Source organism: Hypanus sabinus, chromosome 27 (assembly GCF_030144855.1).
Source record: "Hypanus sabinus isolate sHypSab1 chromosome 27, sHypSab1.hap1, whole genome shotgun sequence".
In the NCBI taxonomy this organism is placed as follows: Eukaryota; Metazoa; Chordata; class Chondrichthyes; order Myliobatiformes; family Dasyatidae; genus Hypanus; species Hypanus sabinus.
Genome location: NC_082732.1, coordinates 42,008,100 through 42,027,123, shown reverse-complemented (window position 1 = coordinate 42,027,123; position 19,024 = coordinate 42,008,100). Strand labels below are relative to the sequence as shown.

The 19,024-nt window shown below is 45.2% G+C and overlaps 1 long non-coding RNA gene across 1 annotated transcript in view; it reads right to left on the bottom strand.

Annotated features, from left to right (window-relative positions):
- Nucleotides 1–342: 342 nt before the first annotated feature.
- LOC132382262 (uncharacterized) overlaps nt 343–19,024 on the bottom strand; it is a 50,417-nt gene continuing 31,735 nt past the window's right edge. Inside the window, exon 4 of the long non-coding RNA XR_009508258.1 lies at nt 343–1,338. This is a non-coding gene — a long non-coding RNA (uncharacterized LOC132382262). The remainder of the gene's footprint in view (nt 1,339–19,024) is intronic.

Genomic DNA, 19,024 nt, shown 5'->3' with positions numbered 1-19,024 from the left:
CAGCCTTTCCACACATACTACTTACTGGATCTTCCTAGAGCTCCACAATTCTTTAATCAAGAATCGAGGATTAACTTTATTTTATTTATATGTATGAGAAGTTTGCTGTGGTGTGTTGGCACGGCATGCAACAAAAGCAACATTCAACAATTACAAAGAACAAAAATTCACACAAAAATAAGTTAGAGTGTTGAGAAGGAATTAAATGTGCAGAAATACATCAATAACATCAAGGAAATCTGCAGATGCTGGAAATTCAAACAACACACACAAAATGCTGGTGGAGCACAGCAGGCCAGGCTGCATCTATAAGGAGAAGCACTGTCGACATTTCAGGCCCGAAACGTTGACAGTGCTTCTCCTTATAGATGCTGCCTGGCCTAATAACAGCATATATTTACAATAGAAGCAGCATTATAAAAGGTGGTTTAAAGTGTTTACAGTGCAGTGGTGGGGGTAATAAATGGAGTGGTGTGCCTAACTAAAATGGTTAATCAGGTTACAAACAAGAGAAAATCTGCAGATGCTGGAAATCCGAGCAATATCCACAAAGTGCTGGAGGAACAACAGGCCAGGCAGCCTCTGTGGGAAAGAGTACAGTCAACGTTTCCGACCAAAATGTTGATAGTACTTTACTTCTGTAGATGCTACCTGGCCTGCTGAGTTCCTCCAGCATTTTGTGCGAGTTGGTTTTTCAGATTAACTGCCTGGAGAAAGAAGCTTTCAAAACGGTGTGACGTTTTTGTTTGAATTCCATCGCTGGAGCAGACTTGGGAGGCGATTCGCTGCGGCAGAACTGAGGTGATGCGAGCGGAGGCGAGGCGGCAGAACCCAGGCCTGGGTCTGGGAACAACCTGAGGTTTGGCCGGTCAGTTTGTTGGAGCCCAGAGGCAGGGGTTGGCTGGTGTTCAGCTCGCTGCTCCACAAAGTTCACTCGTCTCTGCACTGAACTGAGGCCACGGCTCCTGGATCCACTGCACTGATGACCAGCTTCATGGCTCTGGACTCACTTCTGTGAACTTTACTTTGGAATGTTATCTTTTGCTTTTTATTGTTTAATTGCTCGATTTGTTTTCTTCTGCACATTGGGTGTCTGATGGTCTTTGTCAGTGGGTTCTCTTGAGTTTCTTTGCTTTGTGGCTGTCCAAAAGGAGACAAGTCTCAAGGTTGAATGTAGTATACATACTTTGATAATAAATGTACTTCAAACTTTGCAGAAGAGAGCTTTTGGAAAAGGCAGTTTGCTGGTGGGTAGTGTCACAGACAAGTCCTGCAGTGATGGTAGACCGCATCCAGTGACTTTCTCTGACAATTTCCAAACACATTTAAGTTCTGTAACTTGAAAGAGAGAGACAATGTGAAATTATGTTGATGCAAGAAGCTAATATTGTGGAATATTCGAAAAGCTTCTGCAGTCAGACGTGACTGATGCAGATTCATATCCTTGTAACTGGAAATAGTTGGAATTTCTTATTTGTTTTGAAAAATACACGTCTTGGAGATTTTCCGTTCTCCAATTCAAGGACAGATGTGATTAAACTACAGAGGGTGCAGAAAAGATTTATGGGGGCGTTACCAGGGCTTGAGTTATGGGAAGTGGCTGGGACGGTTTTCCCTGGATCAAGGGAGGCTGAGGGATGACATGAGAGGTGTATAAAATCATGAGGAGTGGATGGCCACAGGCTGGCAGAGTCTGAAACCAAAGGGCAGAGGTTTTCACTGAGAGGGGAAATACTTTAAAGGGGATCCGAGGGGCAAGATTTTCAAACAGAAGATGGTGGGGATGTCTGTAAGGAGTTTGTATGTTATCTCTGTGACCACATGGGTTTCCTCTGGGTGCTCCAGTTTTCTCCAACAGTCCAAAGATTTACCAGTTGGTCTGTTAATAGGTCACTATAAATTGTCCTGTGATTAGACGAGGGTTAATTCAAGGGTTGTTAGGCAGCGTGGCTCGAAGGACCAGAAGTGGACAGTATCTCAATAAATATATAAGTAAATAAGCTTAGAACAGTACAGCACAGGAACAGGCCCAATGGCCCTCCGCGCTGTGCCAAACCAATTCAATGGCGTGGAATGTACTGCCAGAAGAAGTGGTAGAGCTCTGTGAAAATACAACATTTAAGACATTACTTGGACATCTTGTTTCTCTCCTTTTCCTTTTCAGGGTGGATGGGGTTTGGTTGAAGACCCTGACCAGGAGTTACACTCAGTCTTTTTCCCTTTCTTAGGGAGAGGGAGAGAGCCTGTGGTATGTCGAATTGTCGGGTGAATGGTTACTTTTTGTTGTACTGCAGATCGTGGTCCTTATCGGTGGGTGGAGGGTGTTGTTGCTTTTTTGCAAGGGTGGGTGGGGGTGGGGAGGGTTGTTGCTTTGTTGCTGCTTGTGTGTGGGAGGGGGAATGGGGGTCTTTGGAGTTCTAACATTTTAACTGTCACTCATTCCTCTGTTTTTGTGAATGTTTGTGAAGAACAAGAATTTCAGCACGTGTCTTGTGTACATTTCTCTGATATTAAATTGAACTATTGAACAGATTCACGGTTAGGAAATGTTTAGATCAGGGGTTCCCAATCTCGGATCCACAGACCTATCAGTTAATGATAAGGGTCCAAGGCATAAAAAAAAAGGTTGGGGACCCCTGGTTTAGAGGGGAACTGGACCAAACAGAGGCAAATGGAACTATTTCAATTAGATATCTTGCACAGCATGGATGAGATGGACCAAAGAGCCTGTTTCTGTGACATAGGAGATTCACCAGATAATGGAAGTCTGGAGCATCATCACACACAAAATGCTGGAGAAACTCAGCAGGTCAGGCAGCACCAACGGAGGGGAATAAGGAGTAAACGTTCTGAGCCAAGACGCCTCATCAGTGCTGGAACGGAAGGGGGAAGAAGCCAGAATAAGGAGGAGGGGGAATGGGAAGGAGTACAAGCTCGAAAGTGATGGGTGAAGTGACATGAGGGGGAAGGGGGGGGATGAAGTAAGAAGCTGGGAGATGATACGTGGAAGAAGTAAAGGGCTGAAGAAGAAGGAATCTGATAGGTGAGGAGAGTGGACCATGCTGAGTAAGTGAGGAGAAGAGAAATGGTGAGAGGAGAGATGGAATGGGCAATGAAAGAAGAGAGACGGGGAAGGGATTTACAGGAAGTTAGACCGCTCTCTGACATCAAACACGAAATGCTGGAGAAACTCAGCAGGTCATGAAGCATCTATGGAGGAGGATAAACAGTCGATGTTTTGGGCTTCAATCAGACTGGAAGGGAAGGGGGCAGAAGCTGGGAAAAAAGAGTAAGTGGTGGTGTAGGAGAATGAGCTGGCAGCTGAAAGTTCCCCACATCCCTCCCTCTATTCCATGATCTCCACCCCTGACCATTACCTACCTCTGGTGCCCCTCCTCCTTTCCTTTCTCCCATGGTCTACTCTTTTTTCCTATCAGATCCCTTCTTCAGCCCTTTACGTCTCCCACCCATCTCCTCCCAACTTCTTGCTTCATCCCCTCTCCCCACCCACCCGCCTTCTCCTTCAGCTTGTCTCGCCTATCACCTGCCAGCTTGTCCTCCTTCCCCTCCCCAAACTTTTCATTCTGGCTTCTTCCCCCTTCCTCCCCAGTCCTGACAAGAGGTCTCAGCCTGAAACGTTGACTGTTTATTCCTCTCCACAGATGCTGCCCAACTTGCTGAGTTCCTTCAGAGTTTAATTTTATTTATTTTTATTTAGTGTTATGACTATTACTTGGATTGCACTACCTGTATGTATAATCTATATTTTCATTTATATTTATTATTGTTATGAGCAGAGAGACAACATCTGCCGGAAGTAAATTCCTTGTATGTGCACAGGTACTTGGCGATTAAAGTCTGATTCTGATTCTGATTCTGATGATGCAGAACAGGCCCTTCCAGCAATTCAAGCCAAGCTACTTCAGCAAACCCACAGCCCCAATTAACCCTAAGCCCATCACGCGATAACTTACACTGGCCAATTAGCATACCAGTATGTCTAATAAATTCTAATACATTTCTTTATTTTCTGATAAATGCCTGCAAGCAAATGAATCTCAAGATAATAAACTTACTTTGACTTTTGACTTTGACTTTAACACCTACTCCACCTAGTTGAGCCTTTCTGTTCAATACTCCTGGCAAACTTCACACTGTCCCTGGCCTCCGTCCAGCAGATCTGCTCTGCAAATGGCAGGGCTCACTACAAATCACCTCATTGGAATGGGGGCAAGTCCGCTCGCTGTGTGGTGCTTGAGATACCGCTGGTTTGCTATGGGTGACACTGAGTCTAGTGTTGATCTGATCCACTCTTGGGAGACAAGAAACATTGGATTGTTCCCTTGCTCTCAGCTCCAACATCTTTTGTGCATTATAAAGCCAGACTCAGCTGTGTGTGTCCAATCTTTCCACTGAGAAGGCCCTACATTCGTGTTCGGTCACTTGTACCGTAGCAATGACCTACACTGACTTATACCCTTTCATTCCATAAGACCAGACAACATAGGAGCAGAATTATGAACACAAGTGATTCTGTAGATGCTGGAAATTTTGAGTAATGCATACAAATGCTAGAGGAGCCCAGTAAGTCAGGCAGCATCTGTGGAAAGGGAGTAAACTGCCAATGTATTTCAACACATGGCGAGGAGTAATTCCTTTAGCCAGAGGGTGGTGGATCTGTGGAATTCATTGCCACAACTGGTGGTGGAAGCCAAGTCATTGGGTATATTTAAAGCAGAGGGTGATAGGTTCTTGATTAGTAAGTGTGCCTGTCAAAGGTTACGGGGAGAAGGCAGGAGAGTGACAGGGATTGAGAGGGATAATAAATCAGCCAAGATGGAACGGCAGAGCAGACCTGATGGGCTGAGTGGCCTCATTCTGCTCCTATGGTGTTATGGATGTATGCAGTATTTATTGTTATAATAAATTTACTTTGAACTTTGAGTTCCAGAAGTCTGGAGACCTTGTTCCTCTCTAGGCCTTGTAATGCGTTACCCTGCACTCGTTCCAACAGGAAGAGCTCTCAGGTGTCCTGGCCAGTTCTTATCCCCAGCCAACATCACCATCACCATCCCCAGCTATGCGGTCACCTCATACCTAGTAAAAACCCATAGCCCCACTGCAGAGGGTAGCAGCACCTCAGACGGTCCAGTCATCCTGTCACCATCACCGTCTTCAAGGATGAACACGTCAGCACATTCACCAGCAGGAGGAAACCCGAGCACCCAGAGGAAACACGTGCTCACAGGGACAACGTATAAACCCCTGACAGACTTTGGCGAGATTTGAACTCTAATCTTATGGCTGGCTTAAGTCCTGTATGTCCTGGGTTGGTCTGTAGTCTAGTGTAGTTTTTTTTTCCTGTGTTGGTTTAATGTAGTTCAGTATAGTTTTTGTAAAGTGTCATGTAGCACCATGGTCCTGAAAAACGTTGTCTCATTTTTACTATGTACTGTACCAGCAGTTATGGTCGAAATGACAATAAAAGTGACTTGACTTAGTGCTGTAATAGTGTTGAGCTAATCACTACAGTACTGTGCCATCCAAAGAAACACACACAGAATGCTGGAGAGGTTCTGCATAAGCTCAACTTGTTCACTTTGCCAGCTCCATCGTGAGCATTAGCCTCTGTAGTATACAGGAGTGATGCCACAAAATTGTGGATACCCATCACCCAGGACATGCCCGCTTCTCATTGCTACCATCAGGGAGGAGGTACAGGAGCTTGAAGACACACACTCAACAATTCAGCAACAGCTTCTGCCCTTCTGCCATCAGATTTCTGAATGGACAATGAACACATGAATACAACATCGCTACTTTTTTATTTCTATTTTTGCACTACTTATTTAATTACTTAAATATGCCTACTGTAATTCACAGTTTTTTCCCTCTATTATTAAGTATTGCATTGATTGCTGTGCAAAGTCGACAGATTTCACGACGTATGCCGGTGATATTAAACCTGATTCTGATTTTGATTCTCTTCCATCGATGCTGCCTGATCTGCTGAGCTCCTCCAGCATTTTGGGCGTGTTACTCAAGATTTCCAACATCTGCAGAATCTCTTGTGTTTTAATCACGGAATAAACCTCCTTTATAAAGGAAAAAGGAAAGAAATATGGCAAAGAAATGTAAGTCTGTTCCTTGGTCAAGCATTTCAGGCAAACAGAACACTTAAAAAAGGAAAACTAAAATCTTAAACACAGGAGATTCTGCAGATGCTGGAAATCCAGAGGAACACACACAAAATGCTGGAGGAACTCAGTAGGTCAGGCAGCGTCTATGGAGGGGAATAAACAGTCAATGTTTCAGGCTGAGACCCTTCATCAGGACTGGAAAAGAAGCCAGAATAAGAAGATGGGAGAATGGGAAGGAGTTTTAGCTGGCAGGTGATAGTTGAAGCTAGGTGAGGAGAAAGGCATCCGTTCATGGTCCTTGGCACGACAAAGGAAAGACAAAGGTACATTTCAGAATCAGAATCAGGTTTTTTATCACTGGCATATACTGTTAAGTTTTTTGTTTTGCAGCATCATTACAGTATAAGGTTCGAAGTAAATTTAGTACCTAAGTGCATACATGTCACCATATTCTACCCTGAGAATCATTTTTTTGCAGGCATTCACTGTAAATACAAAGAAACACAATAGAATCAATGTAAACCATATCTCAGAAAGTCAAACAATCACAGTGCAAAAGACAGGAAACTCTGTAAATACAAAAAGAAGTAATAATAAAAAAATAAGTAATAAATATCCAGAACATGAGATGAAGAGAGCTTGAAAGTGGGAAGAGTTCATTGTTGGCTGTGTGAAGCTGAGTGAAGTTATCCCCTCTAGTTCAAGAGCCTGACGGTTGAGGGGTAGTAACTTTCCTGAACCTGTCGCTGTGGGTCCTGAGGCTCCTGAGGCTCCTGTACCTTCTTCCTGATGGCAGCAGCGAAAAGAGAGCATGGTCTGGATGTTGGGGGTCCTTGATAATGGATGCTGCTTGCCTGCAATGGTGCTCCTAGTAGATGTGCTCAATAGTGGGGAGGGCTTTACTGTGATGAACTGGGCTGCATCCACTACCTTTTGTAGGCTTTTCCATTCAAGGGCATTGGTGTTTCCATACCAGACCATGATGCAACCTGTCAATATAATCTCCATCACACATCTATAGAAGTTTGTCAAAGTTTTAGTTGAATCTCCGCTAACTTCTAAGAAAGTTCTAAGAAAAATGGCTGTACTTTCTTTTTAATGGCACTTACTTGCTGGACCCAGAACAGATTTTCGGAAATGAAAACGCCAAGAAATTTAAAGTTGCTTACCCTCTCCACCTCTGATTCCCCCAATGAGGCATAAAAATCACTGAACAAAGAACACAGAATGTAGATCTTGGCACAGTACAATAAACCATAAAGACAAAAGATTCTGCAGATGCTGGAAACCCAGAGTAACACACATAAAAGATCCAACAGCACCAATGGAGAGGAATGAACAGTCGATATTTCATTTCTAGTCCTGAAGAAGGGTGTCCACCAAACATATCGATTGTATAGTCCTCTCCATAGATGCTGTCTGACCTGCTCAGTCCCTCCTGTATTTTGTGTGTGTTGCTCTGGATTCCAGTGTCAGCCGAATATCTTGTGCTTTTGCACACTGTTGGTGCGGTCTTTCATTGATTCTATTGTGGTTATTATTCTATTATGGATTTATTGAGTATGCCTTGAAGAAAATGAATCTCAGGGTTTTATATAGTGACACTTATGTACTCTGATAATAAATCTCGTCGTCGTCGTCTTGGCTACCCCTCGAGGTCAAGGATGATGGTCTTCGTTCCATTTCCACAGAGTGAAGACACTTGTGCGTGTATTTGTTTATTGTGTACTTGATGTTGCACTCCAGGAAGCACACGATACTTCACAAGTCAACCAACTGATTCCAACAGCATGGAAATCACAATGACTGGAGCTAATGGATTTGTTGCAGCCTTCATCCGCCTTCACAGCCGTTGAGTTCGAAGTAACTTTGTCCGACTGTTCCACTGTTGAGGTCTTGGTTGGATTGTTCTTTGTCAGGGACCTCACCCTCGACCTTACCGCCATGGGTGACCCTACCAGGAGCACAGCTCCAGACGGCATCGCTCTCGGGATCTCAGGGCCACACAAGCTTCTCCACCGCGACAAGGTGACAATCCATGGAGAAATAAATCTACTTTGAAATTTGATCAGTTACTAGACAATTGTCCTGCCCGGCTTCCACAATGTACCGCTTTCTAATTCTGATAGGGTCAGGTGTAGTTGAAGTATTGTACCTTCCAAAACTGCTCAATAAACTTTAAGCTAAAATTTGTTATTTGAATGCCATGGACTGTCTTCCAGAGGAACACGCACAATGCTGGAGGAACTCAGCAGGTCAAGCAGCGTCTATGGAGAGGAATAAACAGCCGATGTTTCAAGCCGAGACCCTTCATCAGGACTGGTGGGCCTGGTCTGAAGCATTGACACAGTCAGAAGAATGAGGGGGGGATCTAATTGAAACCTATTGAACGTTGAAAGGCCTAGATAGAGTGGATGTGAAGAGGATGTTTCCCTTGGTGGGGGAGTCTAGGACCAGATGAGAACAGAAGGTCATCCATTTGAAACAGATATAAGGGGGAATTTCTTTAGCCGGAGGGTGGTAAATCTGTGGAATTCATTGCCAAGTCACCGGGTGCAGTTAAGGCAGAGGTTGATCAGTTCTTGATCGGTCAGAATGTGAAAGGTTATGGAGAGAAGACAGAAGAAAGGTGTTGAGAGGGAAATGCATCAGCTATGATGAAATGGCAGAGCAAACTCAATGGGCTGAATGGCCTAATTCTGTTCCTATGTCTTTTGGTCTTAAGGTCTTTATTCCTCTAAGTAGATGCTGCCTGACCTGCTGAGTTCCTCCAGCACTTTATGTGTGGTGCTTGAAAAATAAAATCTGTTTTGTTGATTTTATTCAAAGTAACAGGCCCGCCCTGAGTTCCCTGTTACTTTCAGACTCTCAGACAAGGGAGCGTTAAGTTTTATGGAGCGAGTTGAAATTTCATCCACCTTCAGGCATCTGTGAGCCCTCCAGTGCTTCACGCACAAGGGTGTATAATGAATAGACCTGCCTGTGAGCATCATCTACAGCACCAGCTGTGGTCCAGTCCAGAAACACTGCTGCAGCTGTTTCCTATTACCGGAGGTATGTCTCGTTGGGACGAGGGGAAAGATTAACAGGCACATTAATGTATACTAGCAGCTCATTCAACATGTCAAGTGCTGTGCCGCTTCTGTGCCTGACCCTCCTGAAGTTTTTACCCCTGAAGAACATGAGAAATAAGCGTGAGGAGGACGTTGAGCCCCTGCCCCTGCCCCTGCCCCGCCTTTGAAGCAGATTGTGGTGGATGCAGCATTGGACGGATTTCAGCTTCACTAGCCTGTGCCTTGTAACTCTTCGTGGTCAAAAATCAACTCTGAATATAGCACAGAGGACGCAGAACACTGAGCGATAGTCCAGGGCCGATGGCTGATTGCCACGTCCAGTTAGACATGAAAAGCATATAGAAGGTTACAGCAGAATAGAGGCCCTTCAGCCCACAATCTGCTGGCCTTATAACCTATTTTACAAACAATCTAACCCTGACCTTACACATAGCTCTCCATTTTCCTATCGTCCATGTGCCTGTCTTAAATGGCCCTGATGCATCTGCCTCTATCGACACCTCTGGCCGTACTTGGTGTACTGTAATTGGTTCTGGGCCCCTTATCTAAGAAAAGGTGTGCTGGTATTGGAGAGGGTCCAGCGGAGATTCAAGAGAACGATTCCAGGAATGAAAGGGTTAACACATGAGGAGCATTTGTTGGCTCCGGATCTGTACTCGCTGGAGTTTAGAAGAATGAAGAGGGATCTCATTGAAATTTATCACATATTGAAAGATCTGGATTGGGTGGATGTGGAGAAGGTGTTCCCTGTAATGGGTGAGTCTAGGACCAGAGGGTATTTCCTCAGACTAGAGGGATGCCTTTAGCCAGAGGGTGCTGAATCGATGGAATTCATTGCTGTGGAGGCCAAGTGTCTGGGAATATTTAAAGTAGGGGTTAATAGGCTCTTGATTAGTCCGGATGTCAAAGGTTACAGGGAAAAGGCAGGAGAATGGGGCTGAGAGAGATAATAAATCAGCCATGATGGAGCAGACTTGATGGACTGAATGGCATAATTCTGCTGTTAAGACTTATGGTCTAATGGTCTGGCAGGATATTCCATGCACACACCACTCTCTATGTAAAGAACTGATATACCCCCTATGCTTTCTTCCAATCACCTTAAAATTATGTCCTCTGGTATCAGCCATTTCTACCCCGAGAAAAGGTCTCAGATCATAGAATGTTACAGCACAATACAGGCCCTTCATCCCTCAAGGTTGAGCCAAAGTTTTAACCTAGTCCAAGATCAATCTAACTCTACCCTTCAACTTAGACCTCCCGTTCCTAAGAGTCTCTTAAATGCCCTGATGTATCTGCCTCTGCCAGCACCCCTGGCAGGGTGATCCACACACCTACAATTGCGAAGAAAGCACAGCAATGCCTCTACTTTCTCAGGAGATTTGGCATGACATCTAAAACTTTGGCAAACTTCTATAGGTGTGTGGTGGAGAGTATACAAACTGGCCGTATCATAGCCTGGTATAGAAACACCGATGTCTTTTAACAGAAAATCCTCCAAAAAGTAGTGGGTTAGCCCAGTGCATTATAAGTAATGCCCTCCCAACCACTGAGCACACCTTCATGAGGAAAAGAGCATCCATCGTCAGAGGCCCCCCACCACCCAGGACATGTTCTCTTCCTGTTGCTGGCATCTAGAAGAAGGTACAAGAGCTTTAGGACCCACACTAACAGGTTCAGGAACAATTAGTATCACTCAACCATCAGGCTTTTGAACCAAAGAGAATAATTTCACTCAACTTCACTTGCCCATCATTGAACTATTCCCACAACCTATGGACTCATTTTCAAGAACATTTCATCTCATGTTCTCAATATTTATTGCTTATTTATTTATTATTATTGTTTCTTCTTTTTGTATTTGCAATGTTTGTGTCTTCTGCATTCTTGTTGAACGCCCTAGTTGGTGCAGTCTTTCATAGATTCTGTCACAGTTACTATTCTATCAGTTTACTAAGTATGCCCACAAGAAAATGAATCACAGAGTTGGATATGATGACATATATCTACTTTGATAATACATTTACTTTGAACTTCGAAAACATATATCCCACACAGCACATAAAAATAATTACCAAAAATAATTTAAACTTTAAAATTTATGAGGTGCACAGCACAGCTCAGTGTCCTAATGACGAGCCCTCAGTGGTGGCAGGGTATTCGTTAGTCTCACAGCCTGAGGGAAGAAGCTGTTACCCAGTCTGTCAGTCCTAGTCCTGATGCTCCTGTACCTCCTTCCTGATGGTAGTGGGTCAGAATGGAGGTACACCCCAAAGGCAACTGCATCCCCTCTTTAAGAAGACCAAGGCAGCACACAGTACACTAGACAGGAATCAACAAACTTCTGCAAGGCTTTAGCTAACTGTTGCACTGCAGCCTTTTTGAAGTAAAGGCCAAAGTTCTATTTTCCAGAACTTTTGCCAAGTTCCATGTCATTACTCACTTTCTGAACTGGTCCAACCTCCTCACAATTAACCTGTTTGTCCATACAAACTCCAGCGCTGTGATCCATTTCCGCCATCATTGCTTTTAATTACAAAATACTTTATTCATGAAATAAATAAACTGGTGGCACGGTAGTTTGGTGGTTAATGCTACGCTTTACAGCGCCAGCAACCTGGATTCAACTCCTGCCACTGTCTGAATGGAGTTGGAATACTCTCTCCCTAACTGCGTGGGTTCCCTCCGCATGTTCCAGTTTCCTCCTATATTTCCAAAGACATATGGGTTAGAATTAGTAAGTTACTGGCCTGTTTTGTTGGCACCAAAAGCATGATGACACTTGTTGGCAGTGGGAGACATTTAAGTAGTGATGGCTGGATTGCAGCTATTGTTGATTAAAAGATGCAGCCTCCATCAAAGATGGCTCAGATCTTGTTGTTTTTTTACATTTGTAGGGATGGTTTTGGAGGCAGAGAGGAGAGTTAAAATCAGGGTTTAGAGAGAGGGATGTAGGGAATTAGAGGTTCAGCCAGAGTCTAATCCTCTGCACTGTGTTTGAAGGCCACCCACTCAGTCATGGGACATCTGTGGTCAGATTTTGGCCAGAAGATCAGTGTGGGCAAGGGCTGGTCCCCCTCCACCCACTCAGGATCAGTGAGTTGTTGGAGAGTTTTGGAGTTGGTGTTCCGATGGCCAGGAGGTAGGAGGACCGGTGTCCCTCTAGGCATGTGGATTGGCAAGACCAGAGTTTGAGGTCTGGAGTCAGACATTTTGGGCCCGAGTTCAGGTCCTCGTCCAGCCTCCTGATTGGAGGTTATCTGCGAGTGAGGAGCTGATACCGAAGATTGAAGCCCAAGCGTAGAAGGGAAGTCCCTGAACTGGAGGCCCAGAGGCCGGAGCCCCAATTCTGCATATCTCTGCGAGTCCCTGGTGAAGTCAATATCTGTGAGTCAGAGTCCACTGGAAGCTGAAGGCCAAAGATGGCCTGTCCTGGAATCAGAGGACAACGTGTGACAAAGCTGATCTTTTAAAGAAAGTTTTTTATCAGCTGAAGTTAGAAGGAAAAATAGTTAAGCTGGGTCTTGTTATACAGGTGGGTATTAAATGTAACTCCATTCCCTCTGGAGGGAATTCCTATCTCCTAGTCCAATCTTCATCCTTTAACCAACACTAATAATGTTCACATCAACAATGTACTCATCTCAGTTGGGTGTTATTTGCTTCTGTCATTATTTTCAATTACTGGTGTCTCGACAAAGAGCAAAGGACCTGTCTCCAATCTTCTGTCTGATCGACAACATTATCCTAGTGGCCGCAGGTCAAACCGGGGTCAGGGAGAGGCCTAAAATTGTTAGAGATGGAGTTAACTGTAATTTTCAAAATAATAAGCAGTCTCCACTGAACCTTTGCAACTTTTCAAAGGAGAGTAATTGCAGAACTTCACATGCGTCTTTATTCCCAGCTTCACGAGTGACCCCATAATTACTTCAGTATTTGTGCCCATCCTAAAGGCCCTAGCTGCGTCTCACAACGTTGCACACTTGCCTCTGGGTTAGGGCTTAACTCTCACGTTTGACACAGGAGACAGCTGAGCCACCAACCAGGGCTCAACGCTGATCTCCCACGCTGGAGACAATGATGAGTCTGCATCCGCAGGAGGCTGCAGGCCAGTATTGGCCTGTCCTGGGGTTAAATGACTGCATGTAGGGAGGAAGGAACAGGTTTGTTTTGCAGCTGGTGTTTTGTTGTGTTGTCTTGTGTTCTGTATTGTTCTGCTGAGCATTGTGGGTATGCTGTTTTGGTGCTGGAATGTGTGGCCACACTTGTTCATAGTTAGTGTAAATGGTGCATTTCCCTGTGAGTTTCAATGGCTTCTTCTCTTTTTCGTAAGCCTATCACCCCTGCTGGGATATAGGCCACCAACAGCAACTCCCAGATTCCCCTGTCCTGGGCCGATGGAAGCCTTTCGGCCGTGTGGCTTCCATTTCCGTGTCGTCACCACACGACTTCATATGTCTTCCAGGCGAAGATCACAACTCTCCCAGCACGAGGTCTTTGCAGCTTCTGTGGGCTCTGGGCTCAGAATGTAATAAGCTCATCAGGCGGGGCTGAGATTCCTGGCAAATTTCTACAGTCGTATACCATGGAGTGCATCCCAGCCGCTTGCATCACTGTCTAGTATTGAGGGACAACTGCTCAGGATTGAAATAAGCTTCAGAGGGTTGTAATCTCAGCCATCGCCATCATGAATACTCGCCTCCCCACCATCAAGGACATCTTCAAAAGGTGATCCTTCAAAAAGGCAGTGTCCATTATTAAGGATCCCTATCACCCAGGACATAACATCAGGAAGCAGCTACAGGAGCCTGAAGACCCACTCTCAATACTTCAGGAACAGTTTCTTCCGCTCTGCCAGCAGATTTTTGAACAGGCCATAAACCCATGAAGACAACCTCACTAATCTTTTCTCTTTTTGCATTACTTATCTTTTTTAAATATATATTTCTTACAATGATTTATAGTATTTTTAATGTATCGCAATGTACTGCCTCTGCAAAGCAACAAAGTTCATACGTCAGTGATAATAAACCTGATTCTGTTGTTGGTGACCTTGTCTCAGAGTTCACTATAGCATGTAAACCCTGCCACAGCTGGCATCTGGTCTCAAACTCAGATTCTGACTGGTACTGTCTCTTGGCTTTACAGAGGTCATATCTTCATTTCTTGGAGATTATCGCCATCTGACTTGAACACAATTGCCTTAGACCAGTTGGGCTTGGACCTCCCAGTTCAACCATGGCTTCCAGTTTGGGAACACCCCAATTGTCCTCTGTGCTACACGGTCCTCAATGTACCTGCCAATAAGGTCCATGATTCACTTATTTATTTACTGAGATACAGGGTGGAACAGGCCCTTTCAGGCCATTTGAGCCAGGCTGCCCGGCAGCCTCTGATTTAATCCCAGCCCAATCACAGGTCAATTTACAATGACCAATTAACCTATCAACTGGTATGTCCTTGGAGTGCCCAGAGGAAACCCACGCGCCCACGGGAAGGATGTACAAGCTTTCTTTCAGTGGAGCGGGCAGCGTCGAGCGGGCAGTGGAGTCCGTGGGAGCAGAGACCTGGGCTTTGGCTAAGTGGGCTTCGGCGTAAGGGGACTTCGGTAAGCCTGTGTGATTGCTCGCTGAGGGGAAGAAGGTAAGGTCGCTAGGTGCTTTTTAGACTTATTCTATTAATCCAGTTCAGGTATGGGGGAGACAGTCAGAGCAGTGGTGTGCTCCGTATGCAGTATGTGGGAAGTCAGGGTCAACACAGTTGTCCCTGATGACCACACCTGCAAAAGGTGCGTCCAGCTGCAGCTCCTATCAGCCCGAGTTAGGGAGTTGGAGCTGGAGCTGGATGAGCTACGGATCATTCGGGAGGCAGAGACAGAGATAGATAGGAGTTATCAGGAGGTAGTCACACCAAAAAACCAAGAAGTAGGCAGATGGGTGACGGTCCAGAGAGGCAGGGGGAGCAGGCAGAGAGAGCAGAGCACCCCTGCGGCCATTCCCATTAACAATAAGTATACCGTACTGGATACTGTTGATGGGGATGACCTACCAGGAATGAGTTGTAGTGGTCCCGCCTCTGGCACAGAGGTTGAACCCTCAACTAGAAAGGGGAGGAGGGAAGAGAAGAGAGCGATAGTTTTAGGGGATTCTATAGTTAGGGGGGCAGATAGGAGATTTTGTGGGGCAGATCGGGAGTCTCGGATGGTATGTTGCCTCCCTGGTGCCAGGGTCCGGGACATCTCAGATCGGGTGCAGGCTATTCTTGAGAACGAGGGCATGAACCCAGATGTAGTGGTCCATGTAGGGACCAACGATGTAGGTAAGGTGAGTGAGGGGGTCCTGCTTAGAGAGTTCAGGGAGTTAGGAGTGAAGCTGAAAGGCAGGACCTCCAGGGTGACGATCTCGGGATTGCTACCTGTGCCACGTGCGAGTGAGGCGAAGAATAGAATGATTATGCACATTAATACGAGGCTGAGAGCATGGTGCAGGAAGGAAGGGTTCAGGTTTTTGGATAATTGGTCTTTGTTCCAGGGACATTGGGATCTGTTTCGAAGGGACGGTCTACATCTGAACCGGAGGGGTACTAACATTCTTGCAGGAGTGTTTGCCAGTGCTGCTCGGGGGGGTTTAAACTAGATGTGCAGGGGGCAGGGATCCAGATCCAGAGGGTTGGTCAGAAGGAGCATGGGGTTAAATGTGTAGAAGGTTTGGGTGATCTTGAGGTCATCAAAATTCAGGGTGCAATTAGCCCGATGGAAGTTCAAGGAGCTGGGTTAGGTACAGTAGACAGTGTTTTAAGCAAAGAGAGGAGGAATGGGCTAAGAGTTCTATACTTGAATGCGCGTAGTGTCAGAAATAAGACAGATGAGCTTGAAGCTCAGATGAAAATGGGGAACTACGATATTGTTGGGTTAACGGAGACATGGCTGCAAGGGGATCAGGCCTGGGAATTGAGTGTACCAGGGTATACGTGCTATCGTAGAGACAGAAATATGGGAAGAGGGGGTGGGGTGGCCCTGTTAGTGAGGAATGAGATTCAGTCCTTAGCAAGAGGTGACTTGGGAACAGGGGAAGTAGAGTCTGTGTGGATTGAGCTGAGGAACAGTAAGGGTAAAAAGACCCTAATGGGTGTTGTGTACAGGCCCCCAAACAGTAGCGTGGATATTGGGTACAAGTTGATTAGGGAGTTAACATTGGCATGTGCTAAAGGTAATGCAGCCGTTATGGGAGATTTCAACATGCAGGTGAACTGGGAGAATCAGGTAGGTGCTGGACCCCAGGATAGGGAGTTTGTGGAGTGTCTAAGGGATGTATTTTTGGAACAGCTTGTGCTTGAGCCAACCAGGAACGAAGCTATTTTGGACTTGGTGATGTGTAATGAACAGGAATTGATAAGTGATCTTGAAGTAAAGGAGCCATTAGGAAGTAGTGATCATAGCATGATAAGTTTTTATCTACAATTTGAGAGGGATAAGGGCAGATCAGAAGTGTCAGTGTTGCAATTAAATAAAGGAGACTACGGAGCCATGAGGGAAGAGCTGGCCAAAGTTAAATGGGCGGATGCCCTGGCAGGAAAGACAGTGGATCAGCAGTGGCAGATATTCTTGGGGATAATACAAAAGATGCAAAAGCAGTTCATTCCAATGAGAAGGAAGGATTCAAAGAAGGGAAAGGGGCCACAGTGGTTGACAAAGGAAGTCAGAGATTGTATAGCATTAAAGAAAAAGAAGTATGACAGGGCTAAGATGAGTGGGAATACAGATGATTGGGAAAGTTTTAAGGAACAGCAGATCTTAACTAAAAAAGCAATACGGAGAGAAAAAATCAGGTATGAGCTCAGTCTAGCCAGGAATATAAAAGGGGATAGCAAAAGCTTTTTTAGCTATGTGAAGAGAAAGAAGATTGTAAAGAACAATGTTGGCCCCTTGAAGAATGAATTGGGAGAAATTGTTATGGGAAACAGGGAAATGGCAACAGAATTTAATGCGTACTTTAGATCTGTCTTCACCAGGGAGGACACAAGCAATCTCCCAGATGTATGGATGGGCCAGGGTCATAAGATATCAGAGGAATTGAGACAGATTGACATTAGGAAAGAAACTGTGATGAGTAGACTGGTAGGACTGAAGGCTAATAAATCCCCGGGTCCAGATGGTCTGCATCCGAGGGTTCTAAAAGAGGTGGCTCAGGAAATTGCGGATGCATTGGTAATCATTTTCCAATGTTCCTTAGATTCAGGATCAGTTCCTGAAGATTGGAGAGTAGCTAATGTTATCCCACTTTTCAAGAAGGGAGGGAAGGAGAAAACGGAGAACTATCGCCCTGTTAGCCTAACGTCAGTCGTGGGGAAGATGCTTGAGTCCATTATTAAGGACGAAATAGTGGCACATCTTGATGGCAGAAATAGGATTAGACCGAGCCAGCATGGATTTACCAAGGGCAAATCATGCTTGACTAATCTGTTGGGAGTTTTTTGAGGGTGTAACAAGGATGTTAGATGAGGGTAAGCCAGTGGATGTTGTGTACCTAGATTTTCAGAAGGCATTCGATAAGGTGCCACATAGGAGATTGGTGAGTAAAATCAGAGCTCATGGCATTGGGGGCAGGGTTTCAACATGGATAGAAAACTGGTTGGCAGATAGAAAGCAAAGGGTAGCAGTGAATGGGTGTTTCTCGGACTGGCTGGAGGTGACTAGTGGGGTACCACAGGGCTCTGTATTGGGACCACAGCTCTTTACGATTTATGTCAATGATTTAGATGAGGGCATTGAAAACTATATCAGCAAGTTTGCTGACGATACTAAACTGGGTGGCAGTGTGACATGCGAAGAGGACGTTAGGAGAATACAGGGAGACTTGGATAGGCTGGGTGAGTGGGCAGATACTTGGCAGATGTCATTCAATGTGAATAAATGTGAAATTATCCACTTTGGAAGCAGGAACAAGAGGGCAGAGTATTGTCTGAACGGTGTAGAGTTAGGTAAGGGAGAAATGCAAAGAGACCTAGGAGTCCTAGTTCACCAGTCAATGAAGGTGAATGAGCAAGTGCAACAGGCAGTGAAGAAGGCAAATGGAATGTTGGCCTTTGTTACAAGGGGAATTGAATACAAGAGCAAGGATGTCCTTTTGCATTTGTACAGGGCCCTGGTGAGACCACACCTGGAATATTGTGTACAGTTTTGGTCTCCAGGTTTAAGGAAGGACATTCTGGCAATTGAGGAAGTGCAGCGTAGATTCACTAGGTTGATTCCTGGGATGGCAGGGCTGTCTTACGCAGAGAGATTGGAGAGATTGGGCTTGTACACGCTGGAATTGAGGAGATTGAGAGGGGATCTGATTGAAATGTTTAAGATAATTAAAGGATTTGATAGGATTGAGGCAGGAAATATGTTCCAGATGTTGGGAGAGTCCAGTACCAGAGGGCATGGATTGAGAATAAGAGGTCAGTTATTTAAAACAGAGTTGAGGAAGAGCTTCTTCTCCCAGAGAGTTGTGGAGGTGTGGAATGCACTGCCTCGGAAGACGGTGGAGGCCAATTCTCTGGATGCTTTCAAGAAGGAGCTAGATAGATATCTGATGGATAGGGGAATCAAGGGATATGGGGACAAGGCAGGGACTGGGTATTGATAGTGAATGATCAGCCATGATCTCAGAATGGCGGTGCAGACTCGAGGGGCCGAATGGTCTACTTCTGCACCTATTGTCTATTGACAATGACATTGAACTCCAAACCCCAAGATCCCGAGCTGTAATTGCCTCAAGTAACTGCTAAGCTACCATGGTGCCCCAATGATGGTGACACAGTCATCTC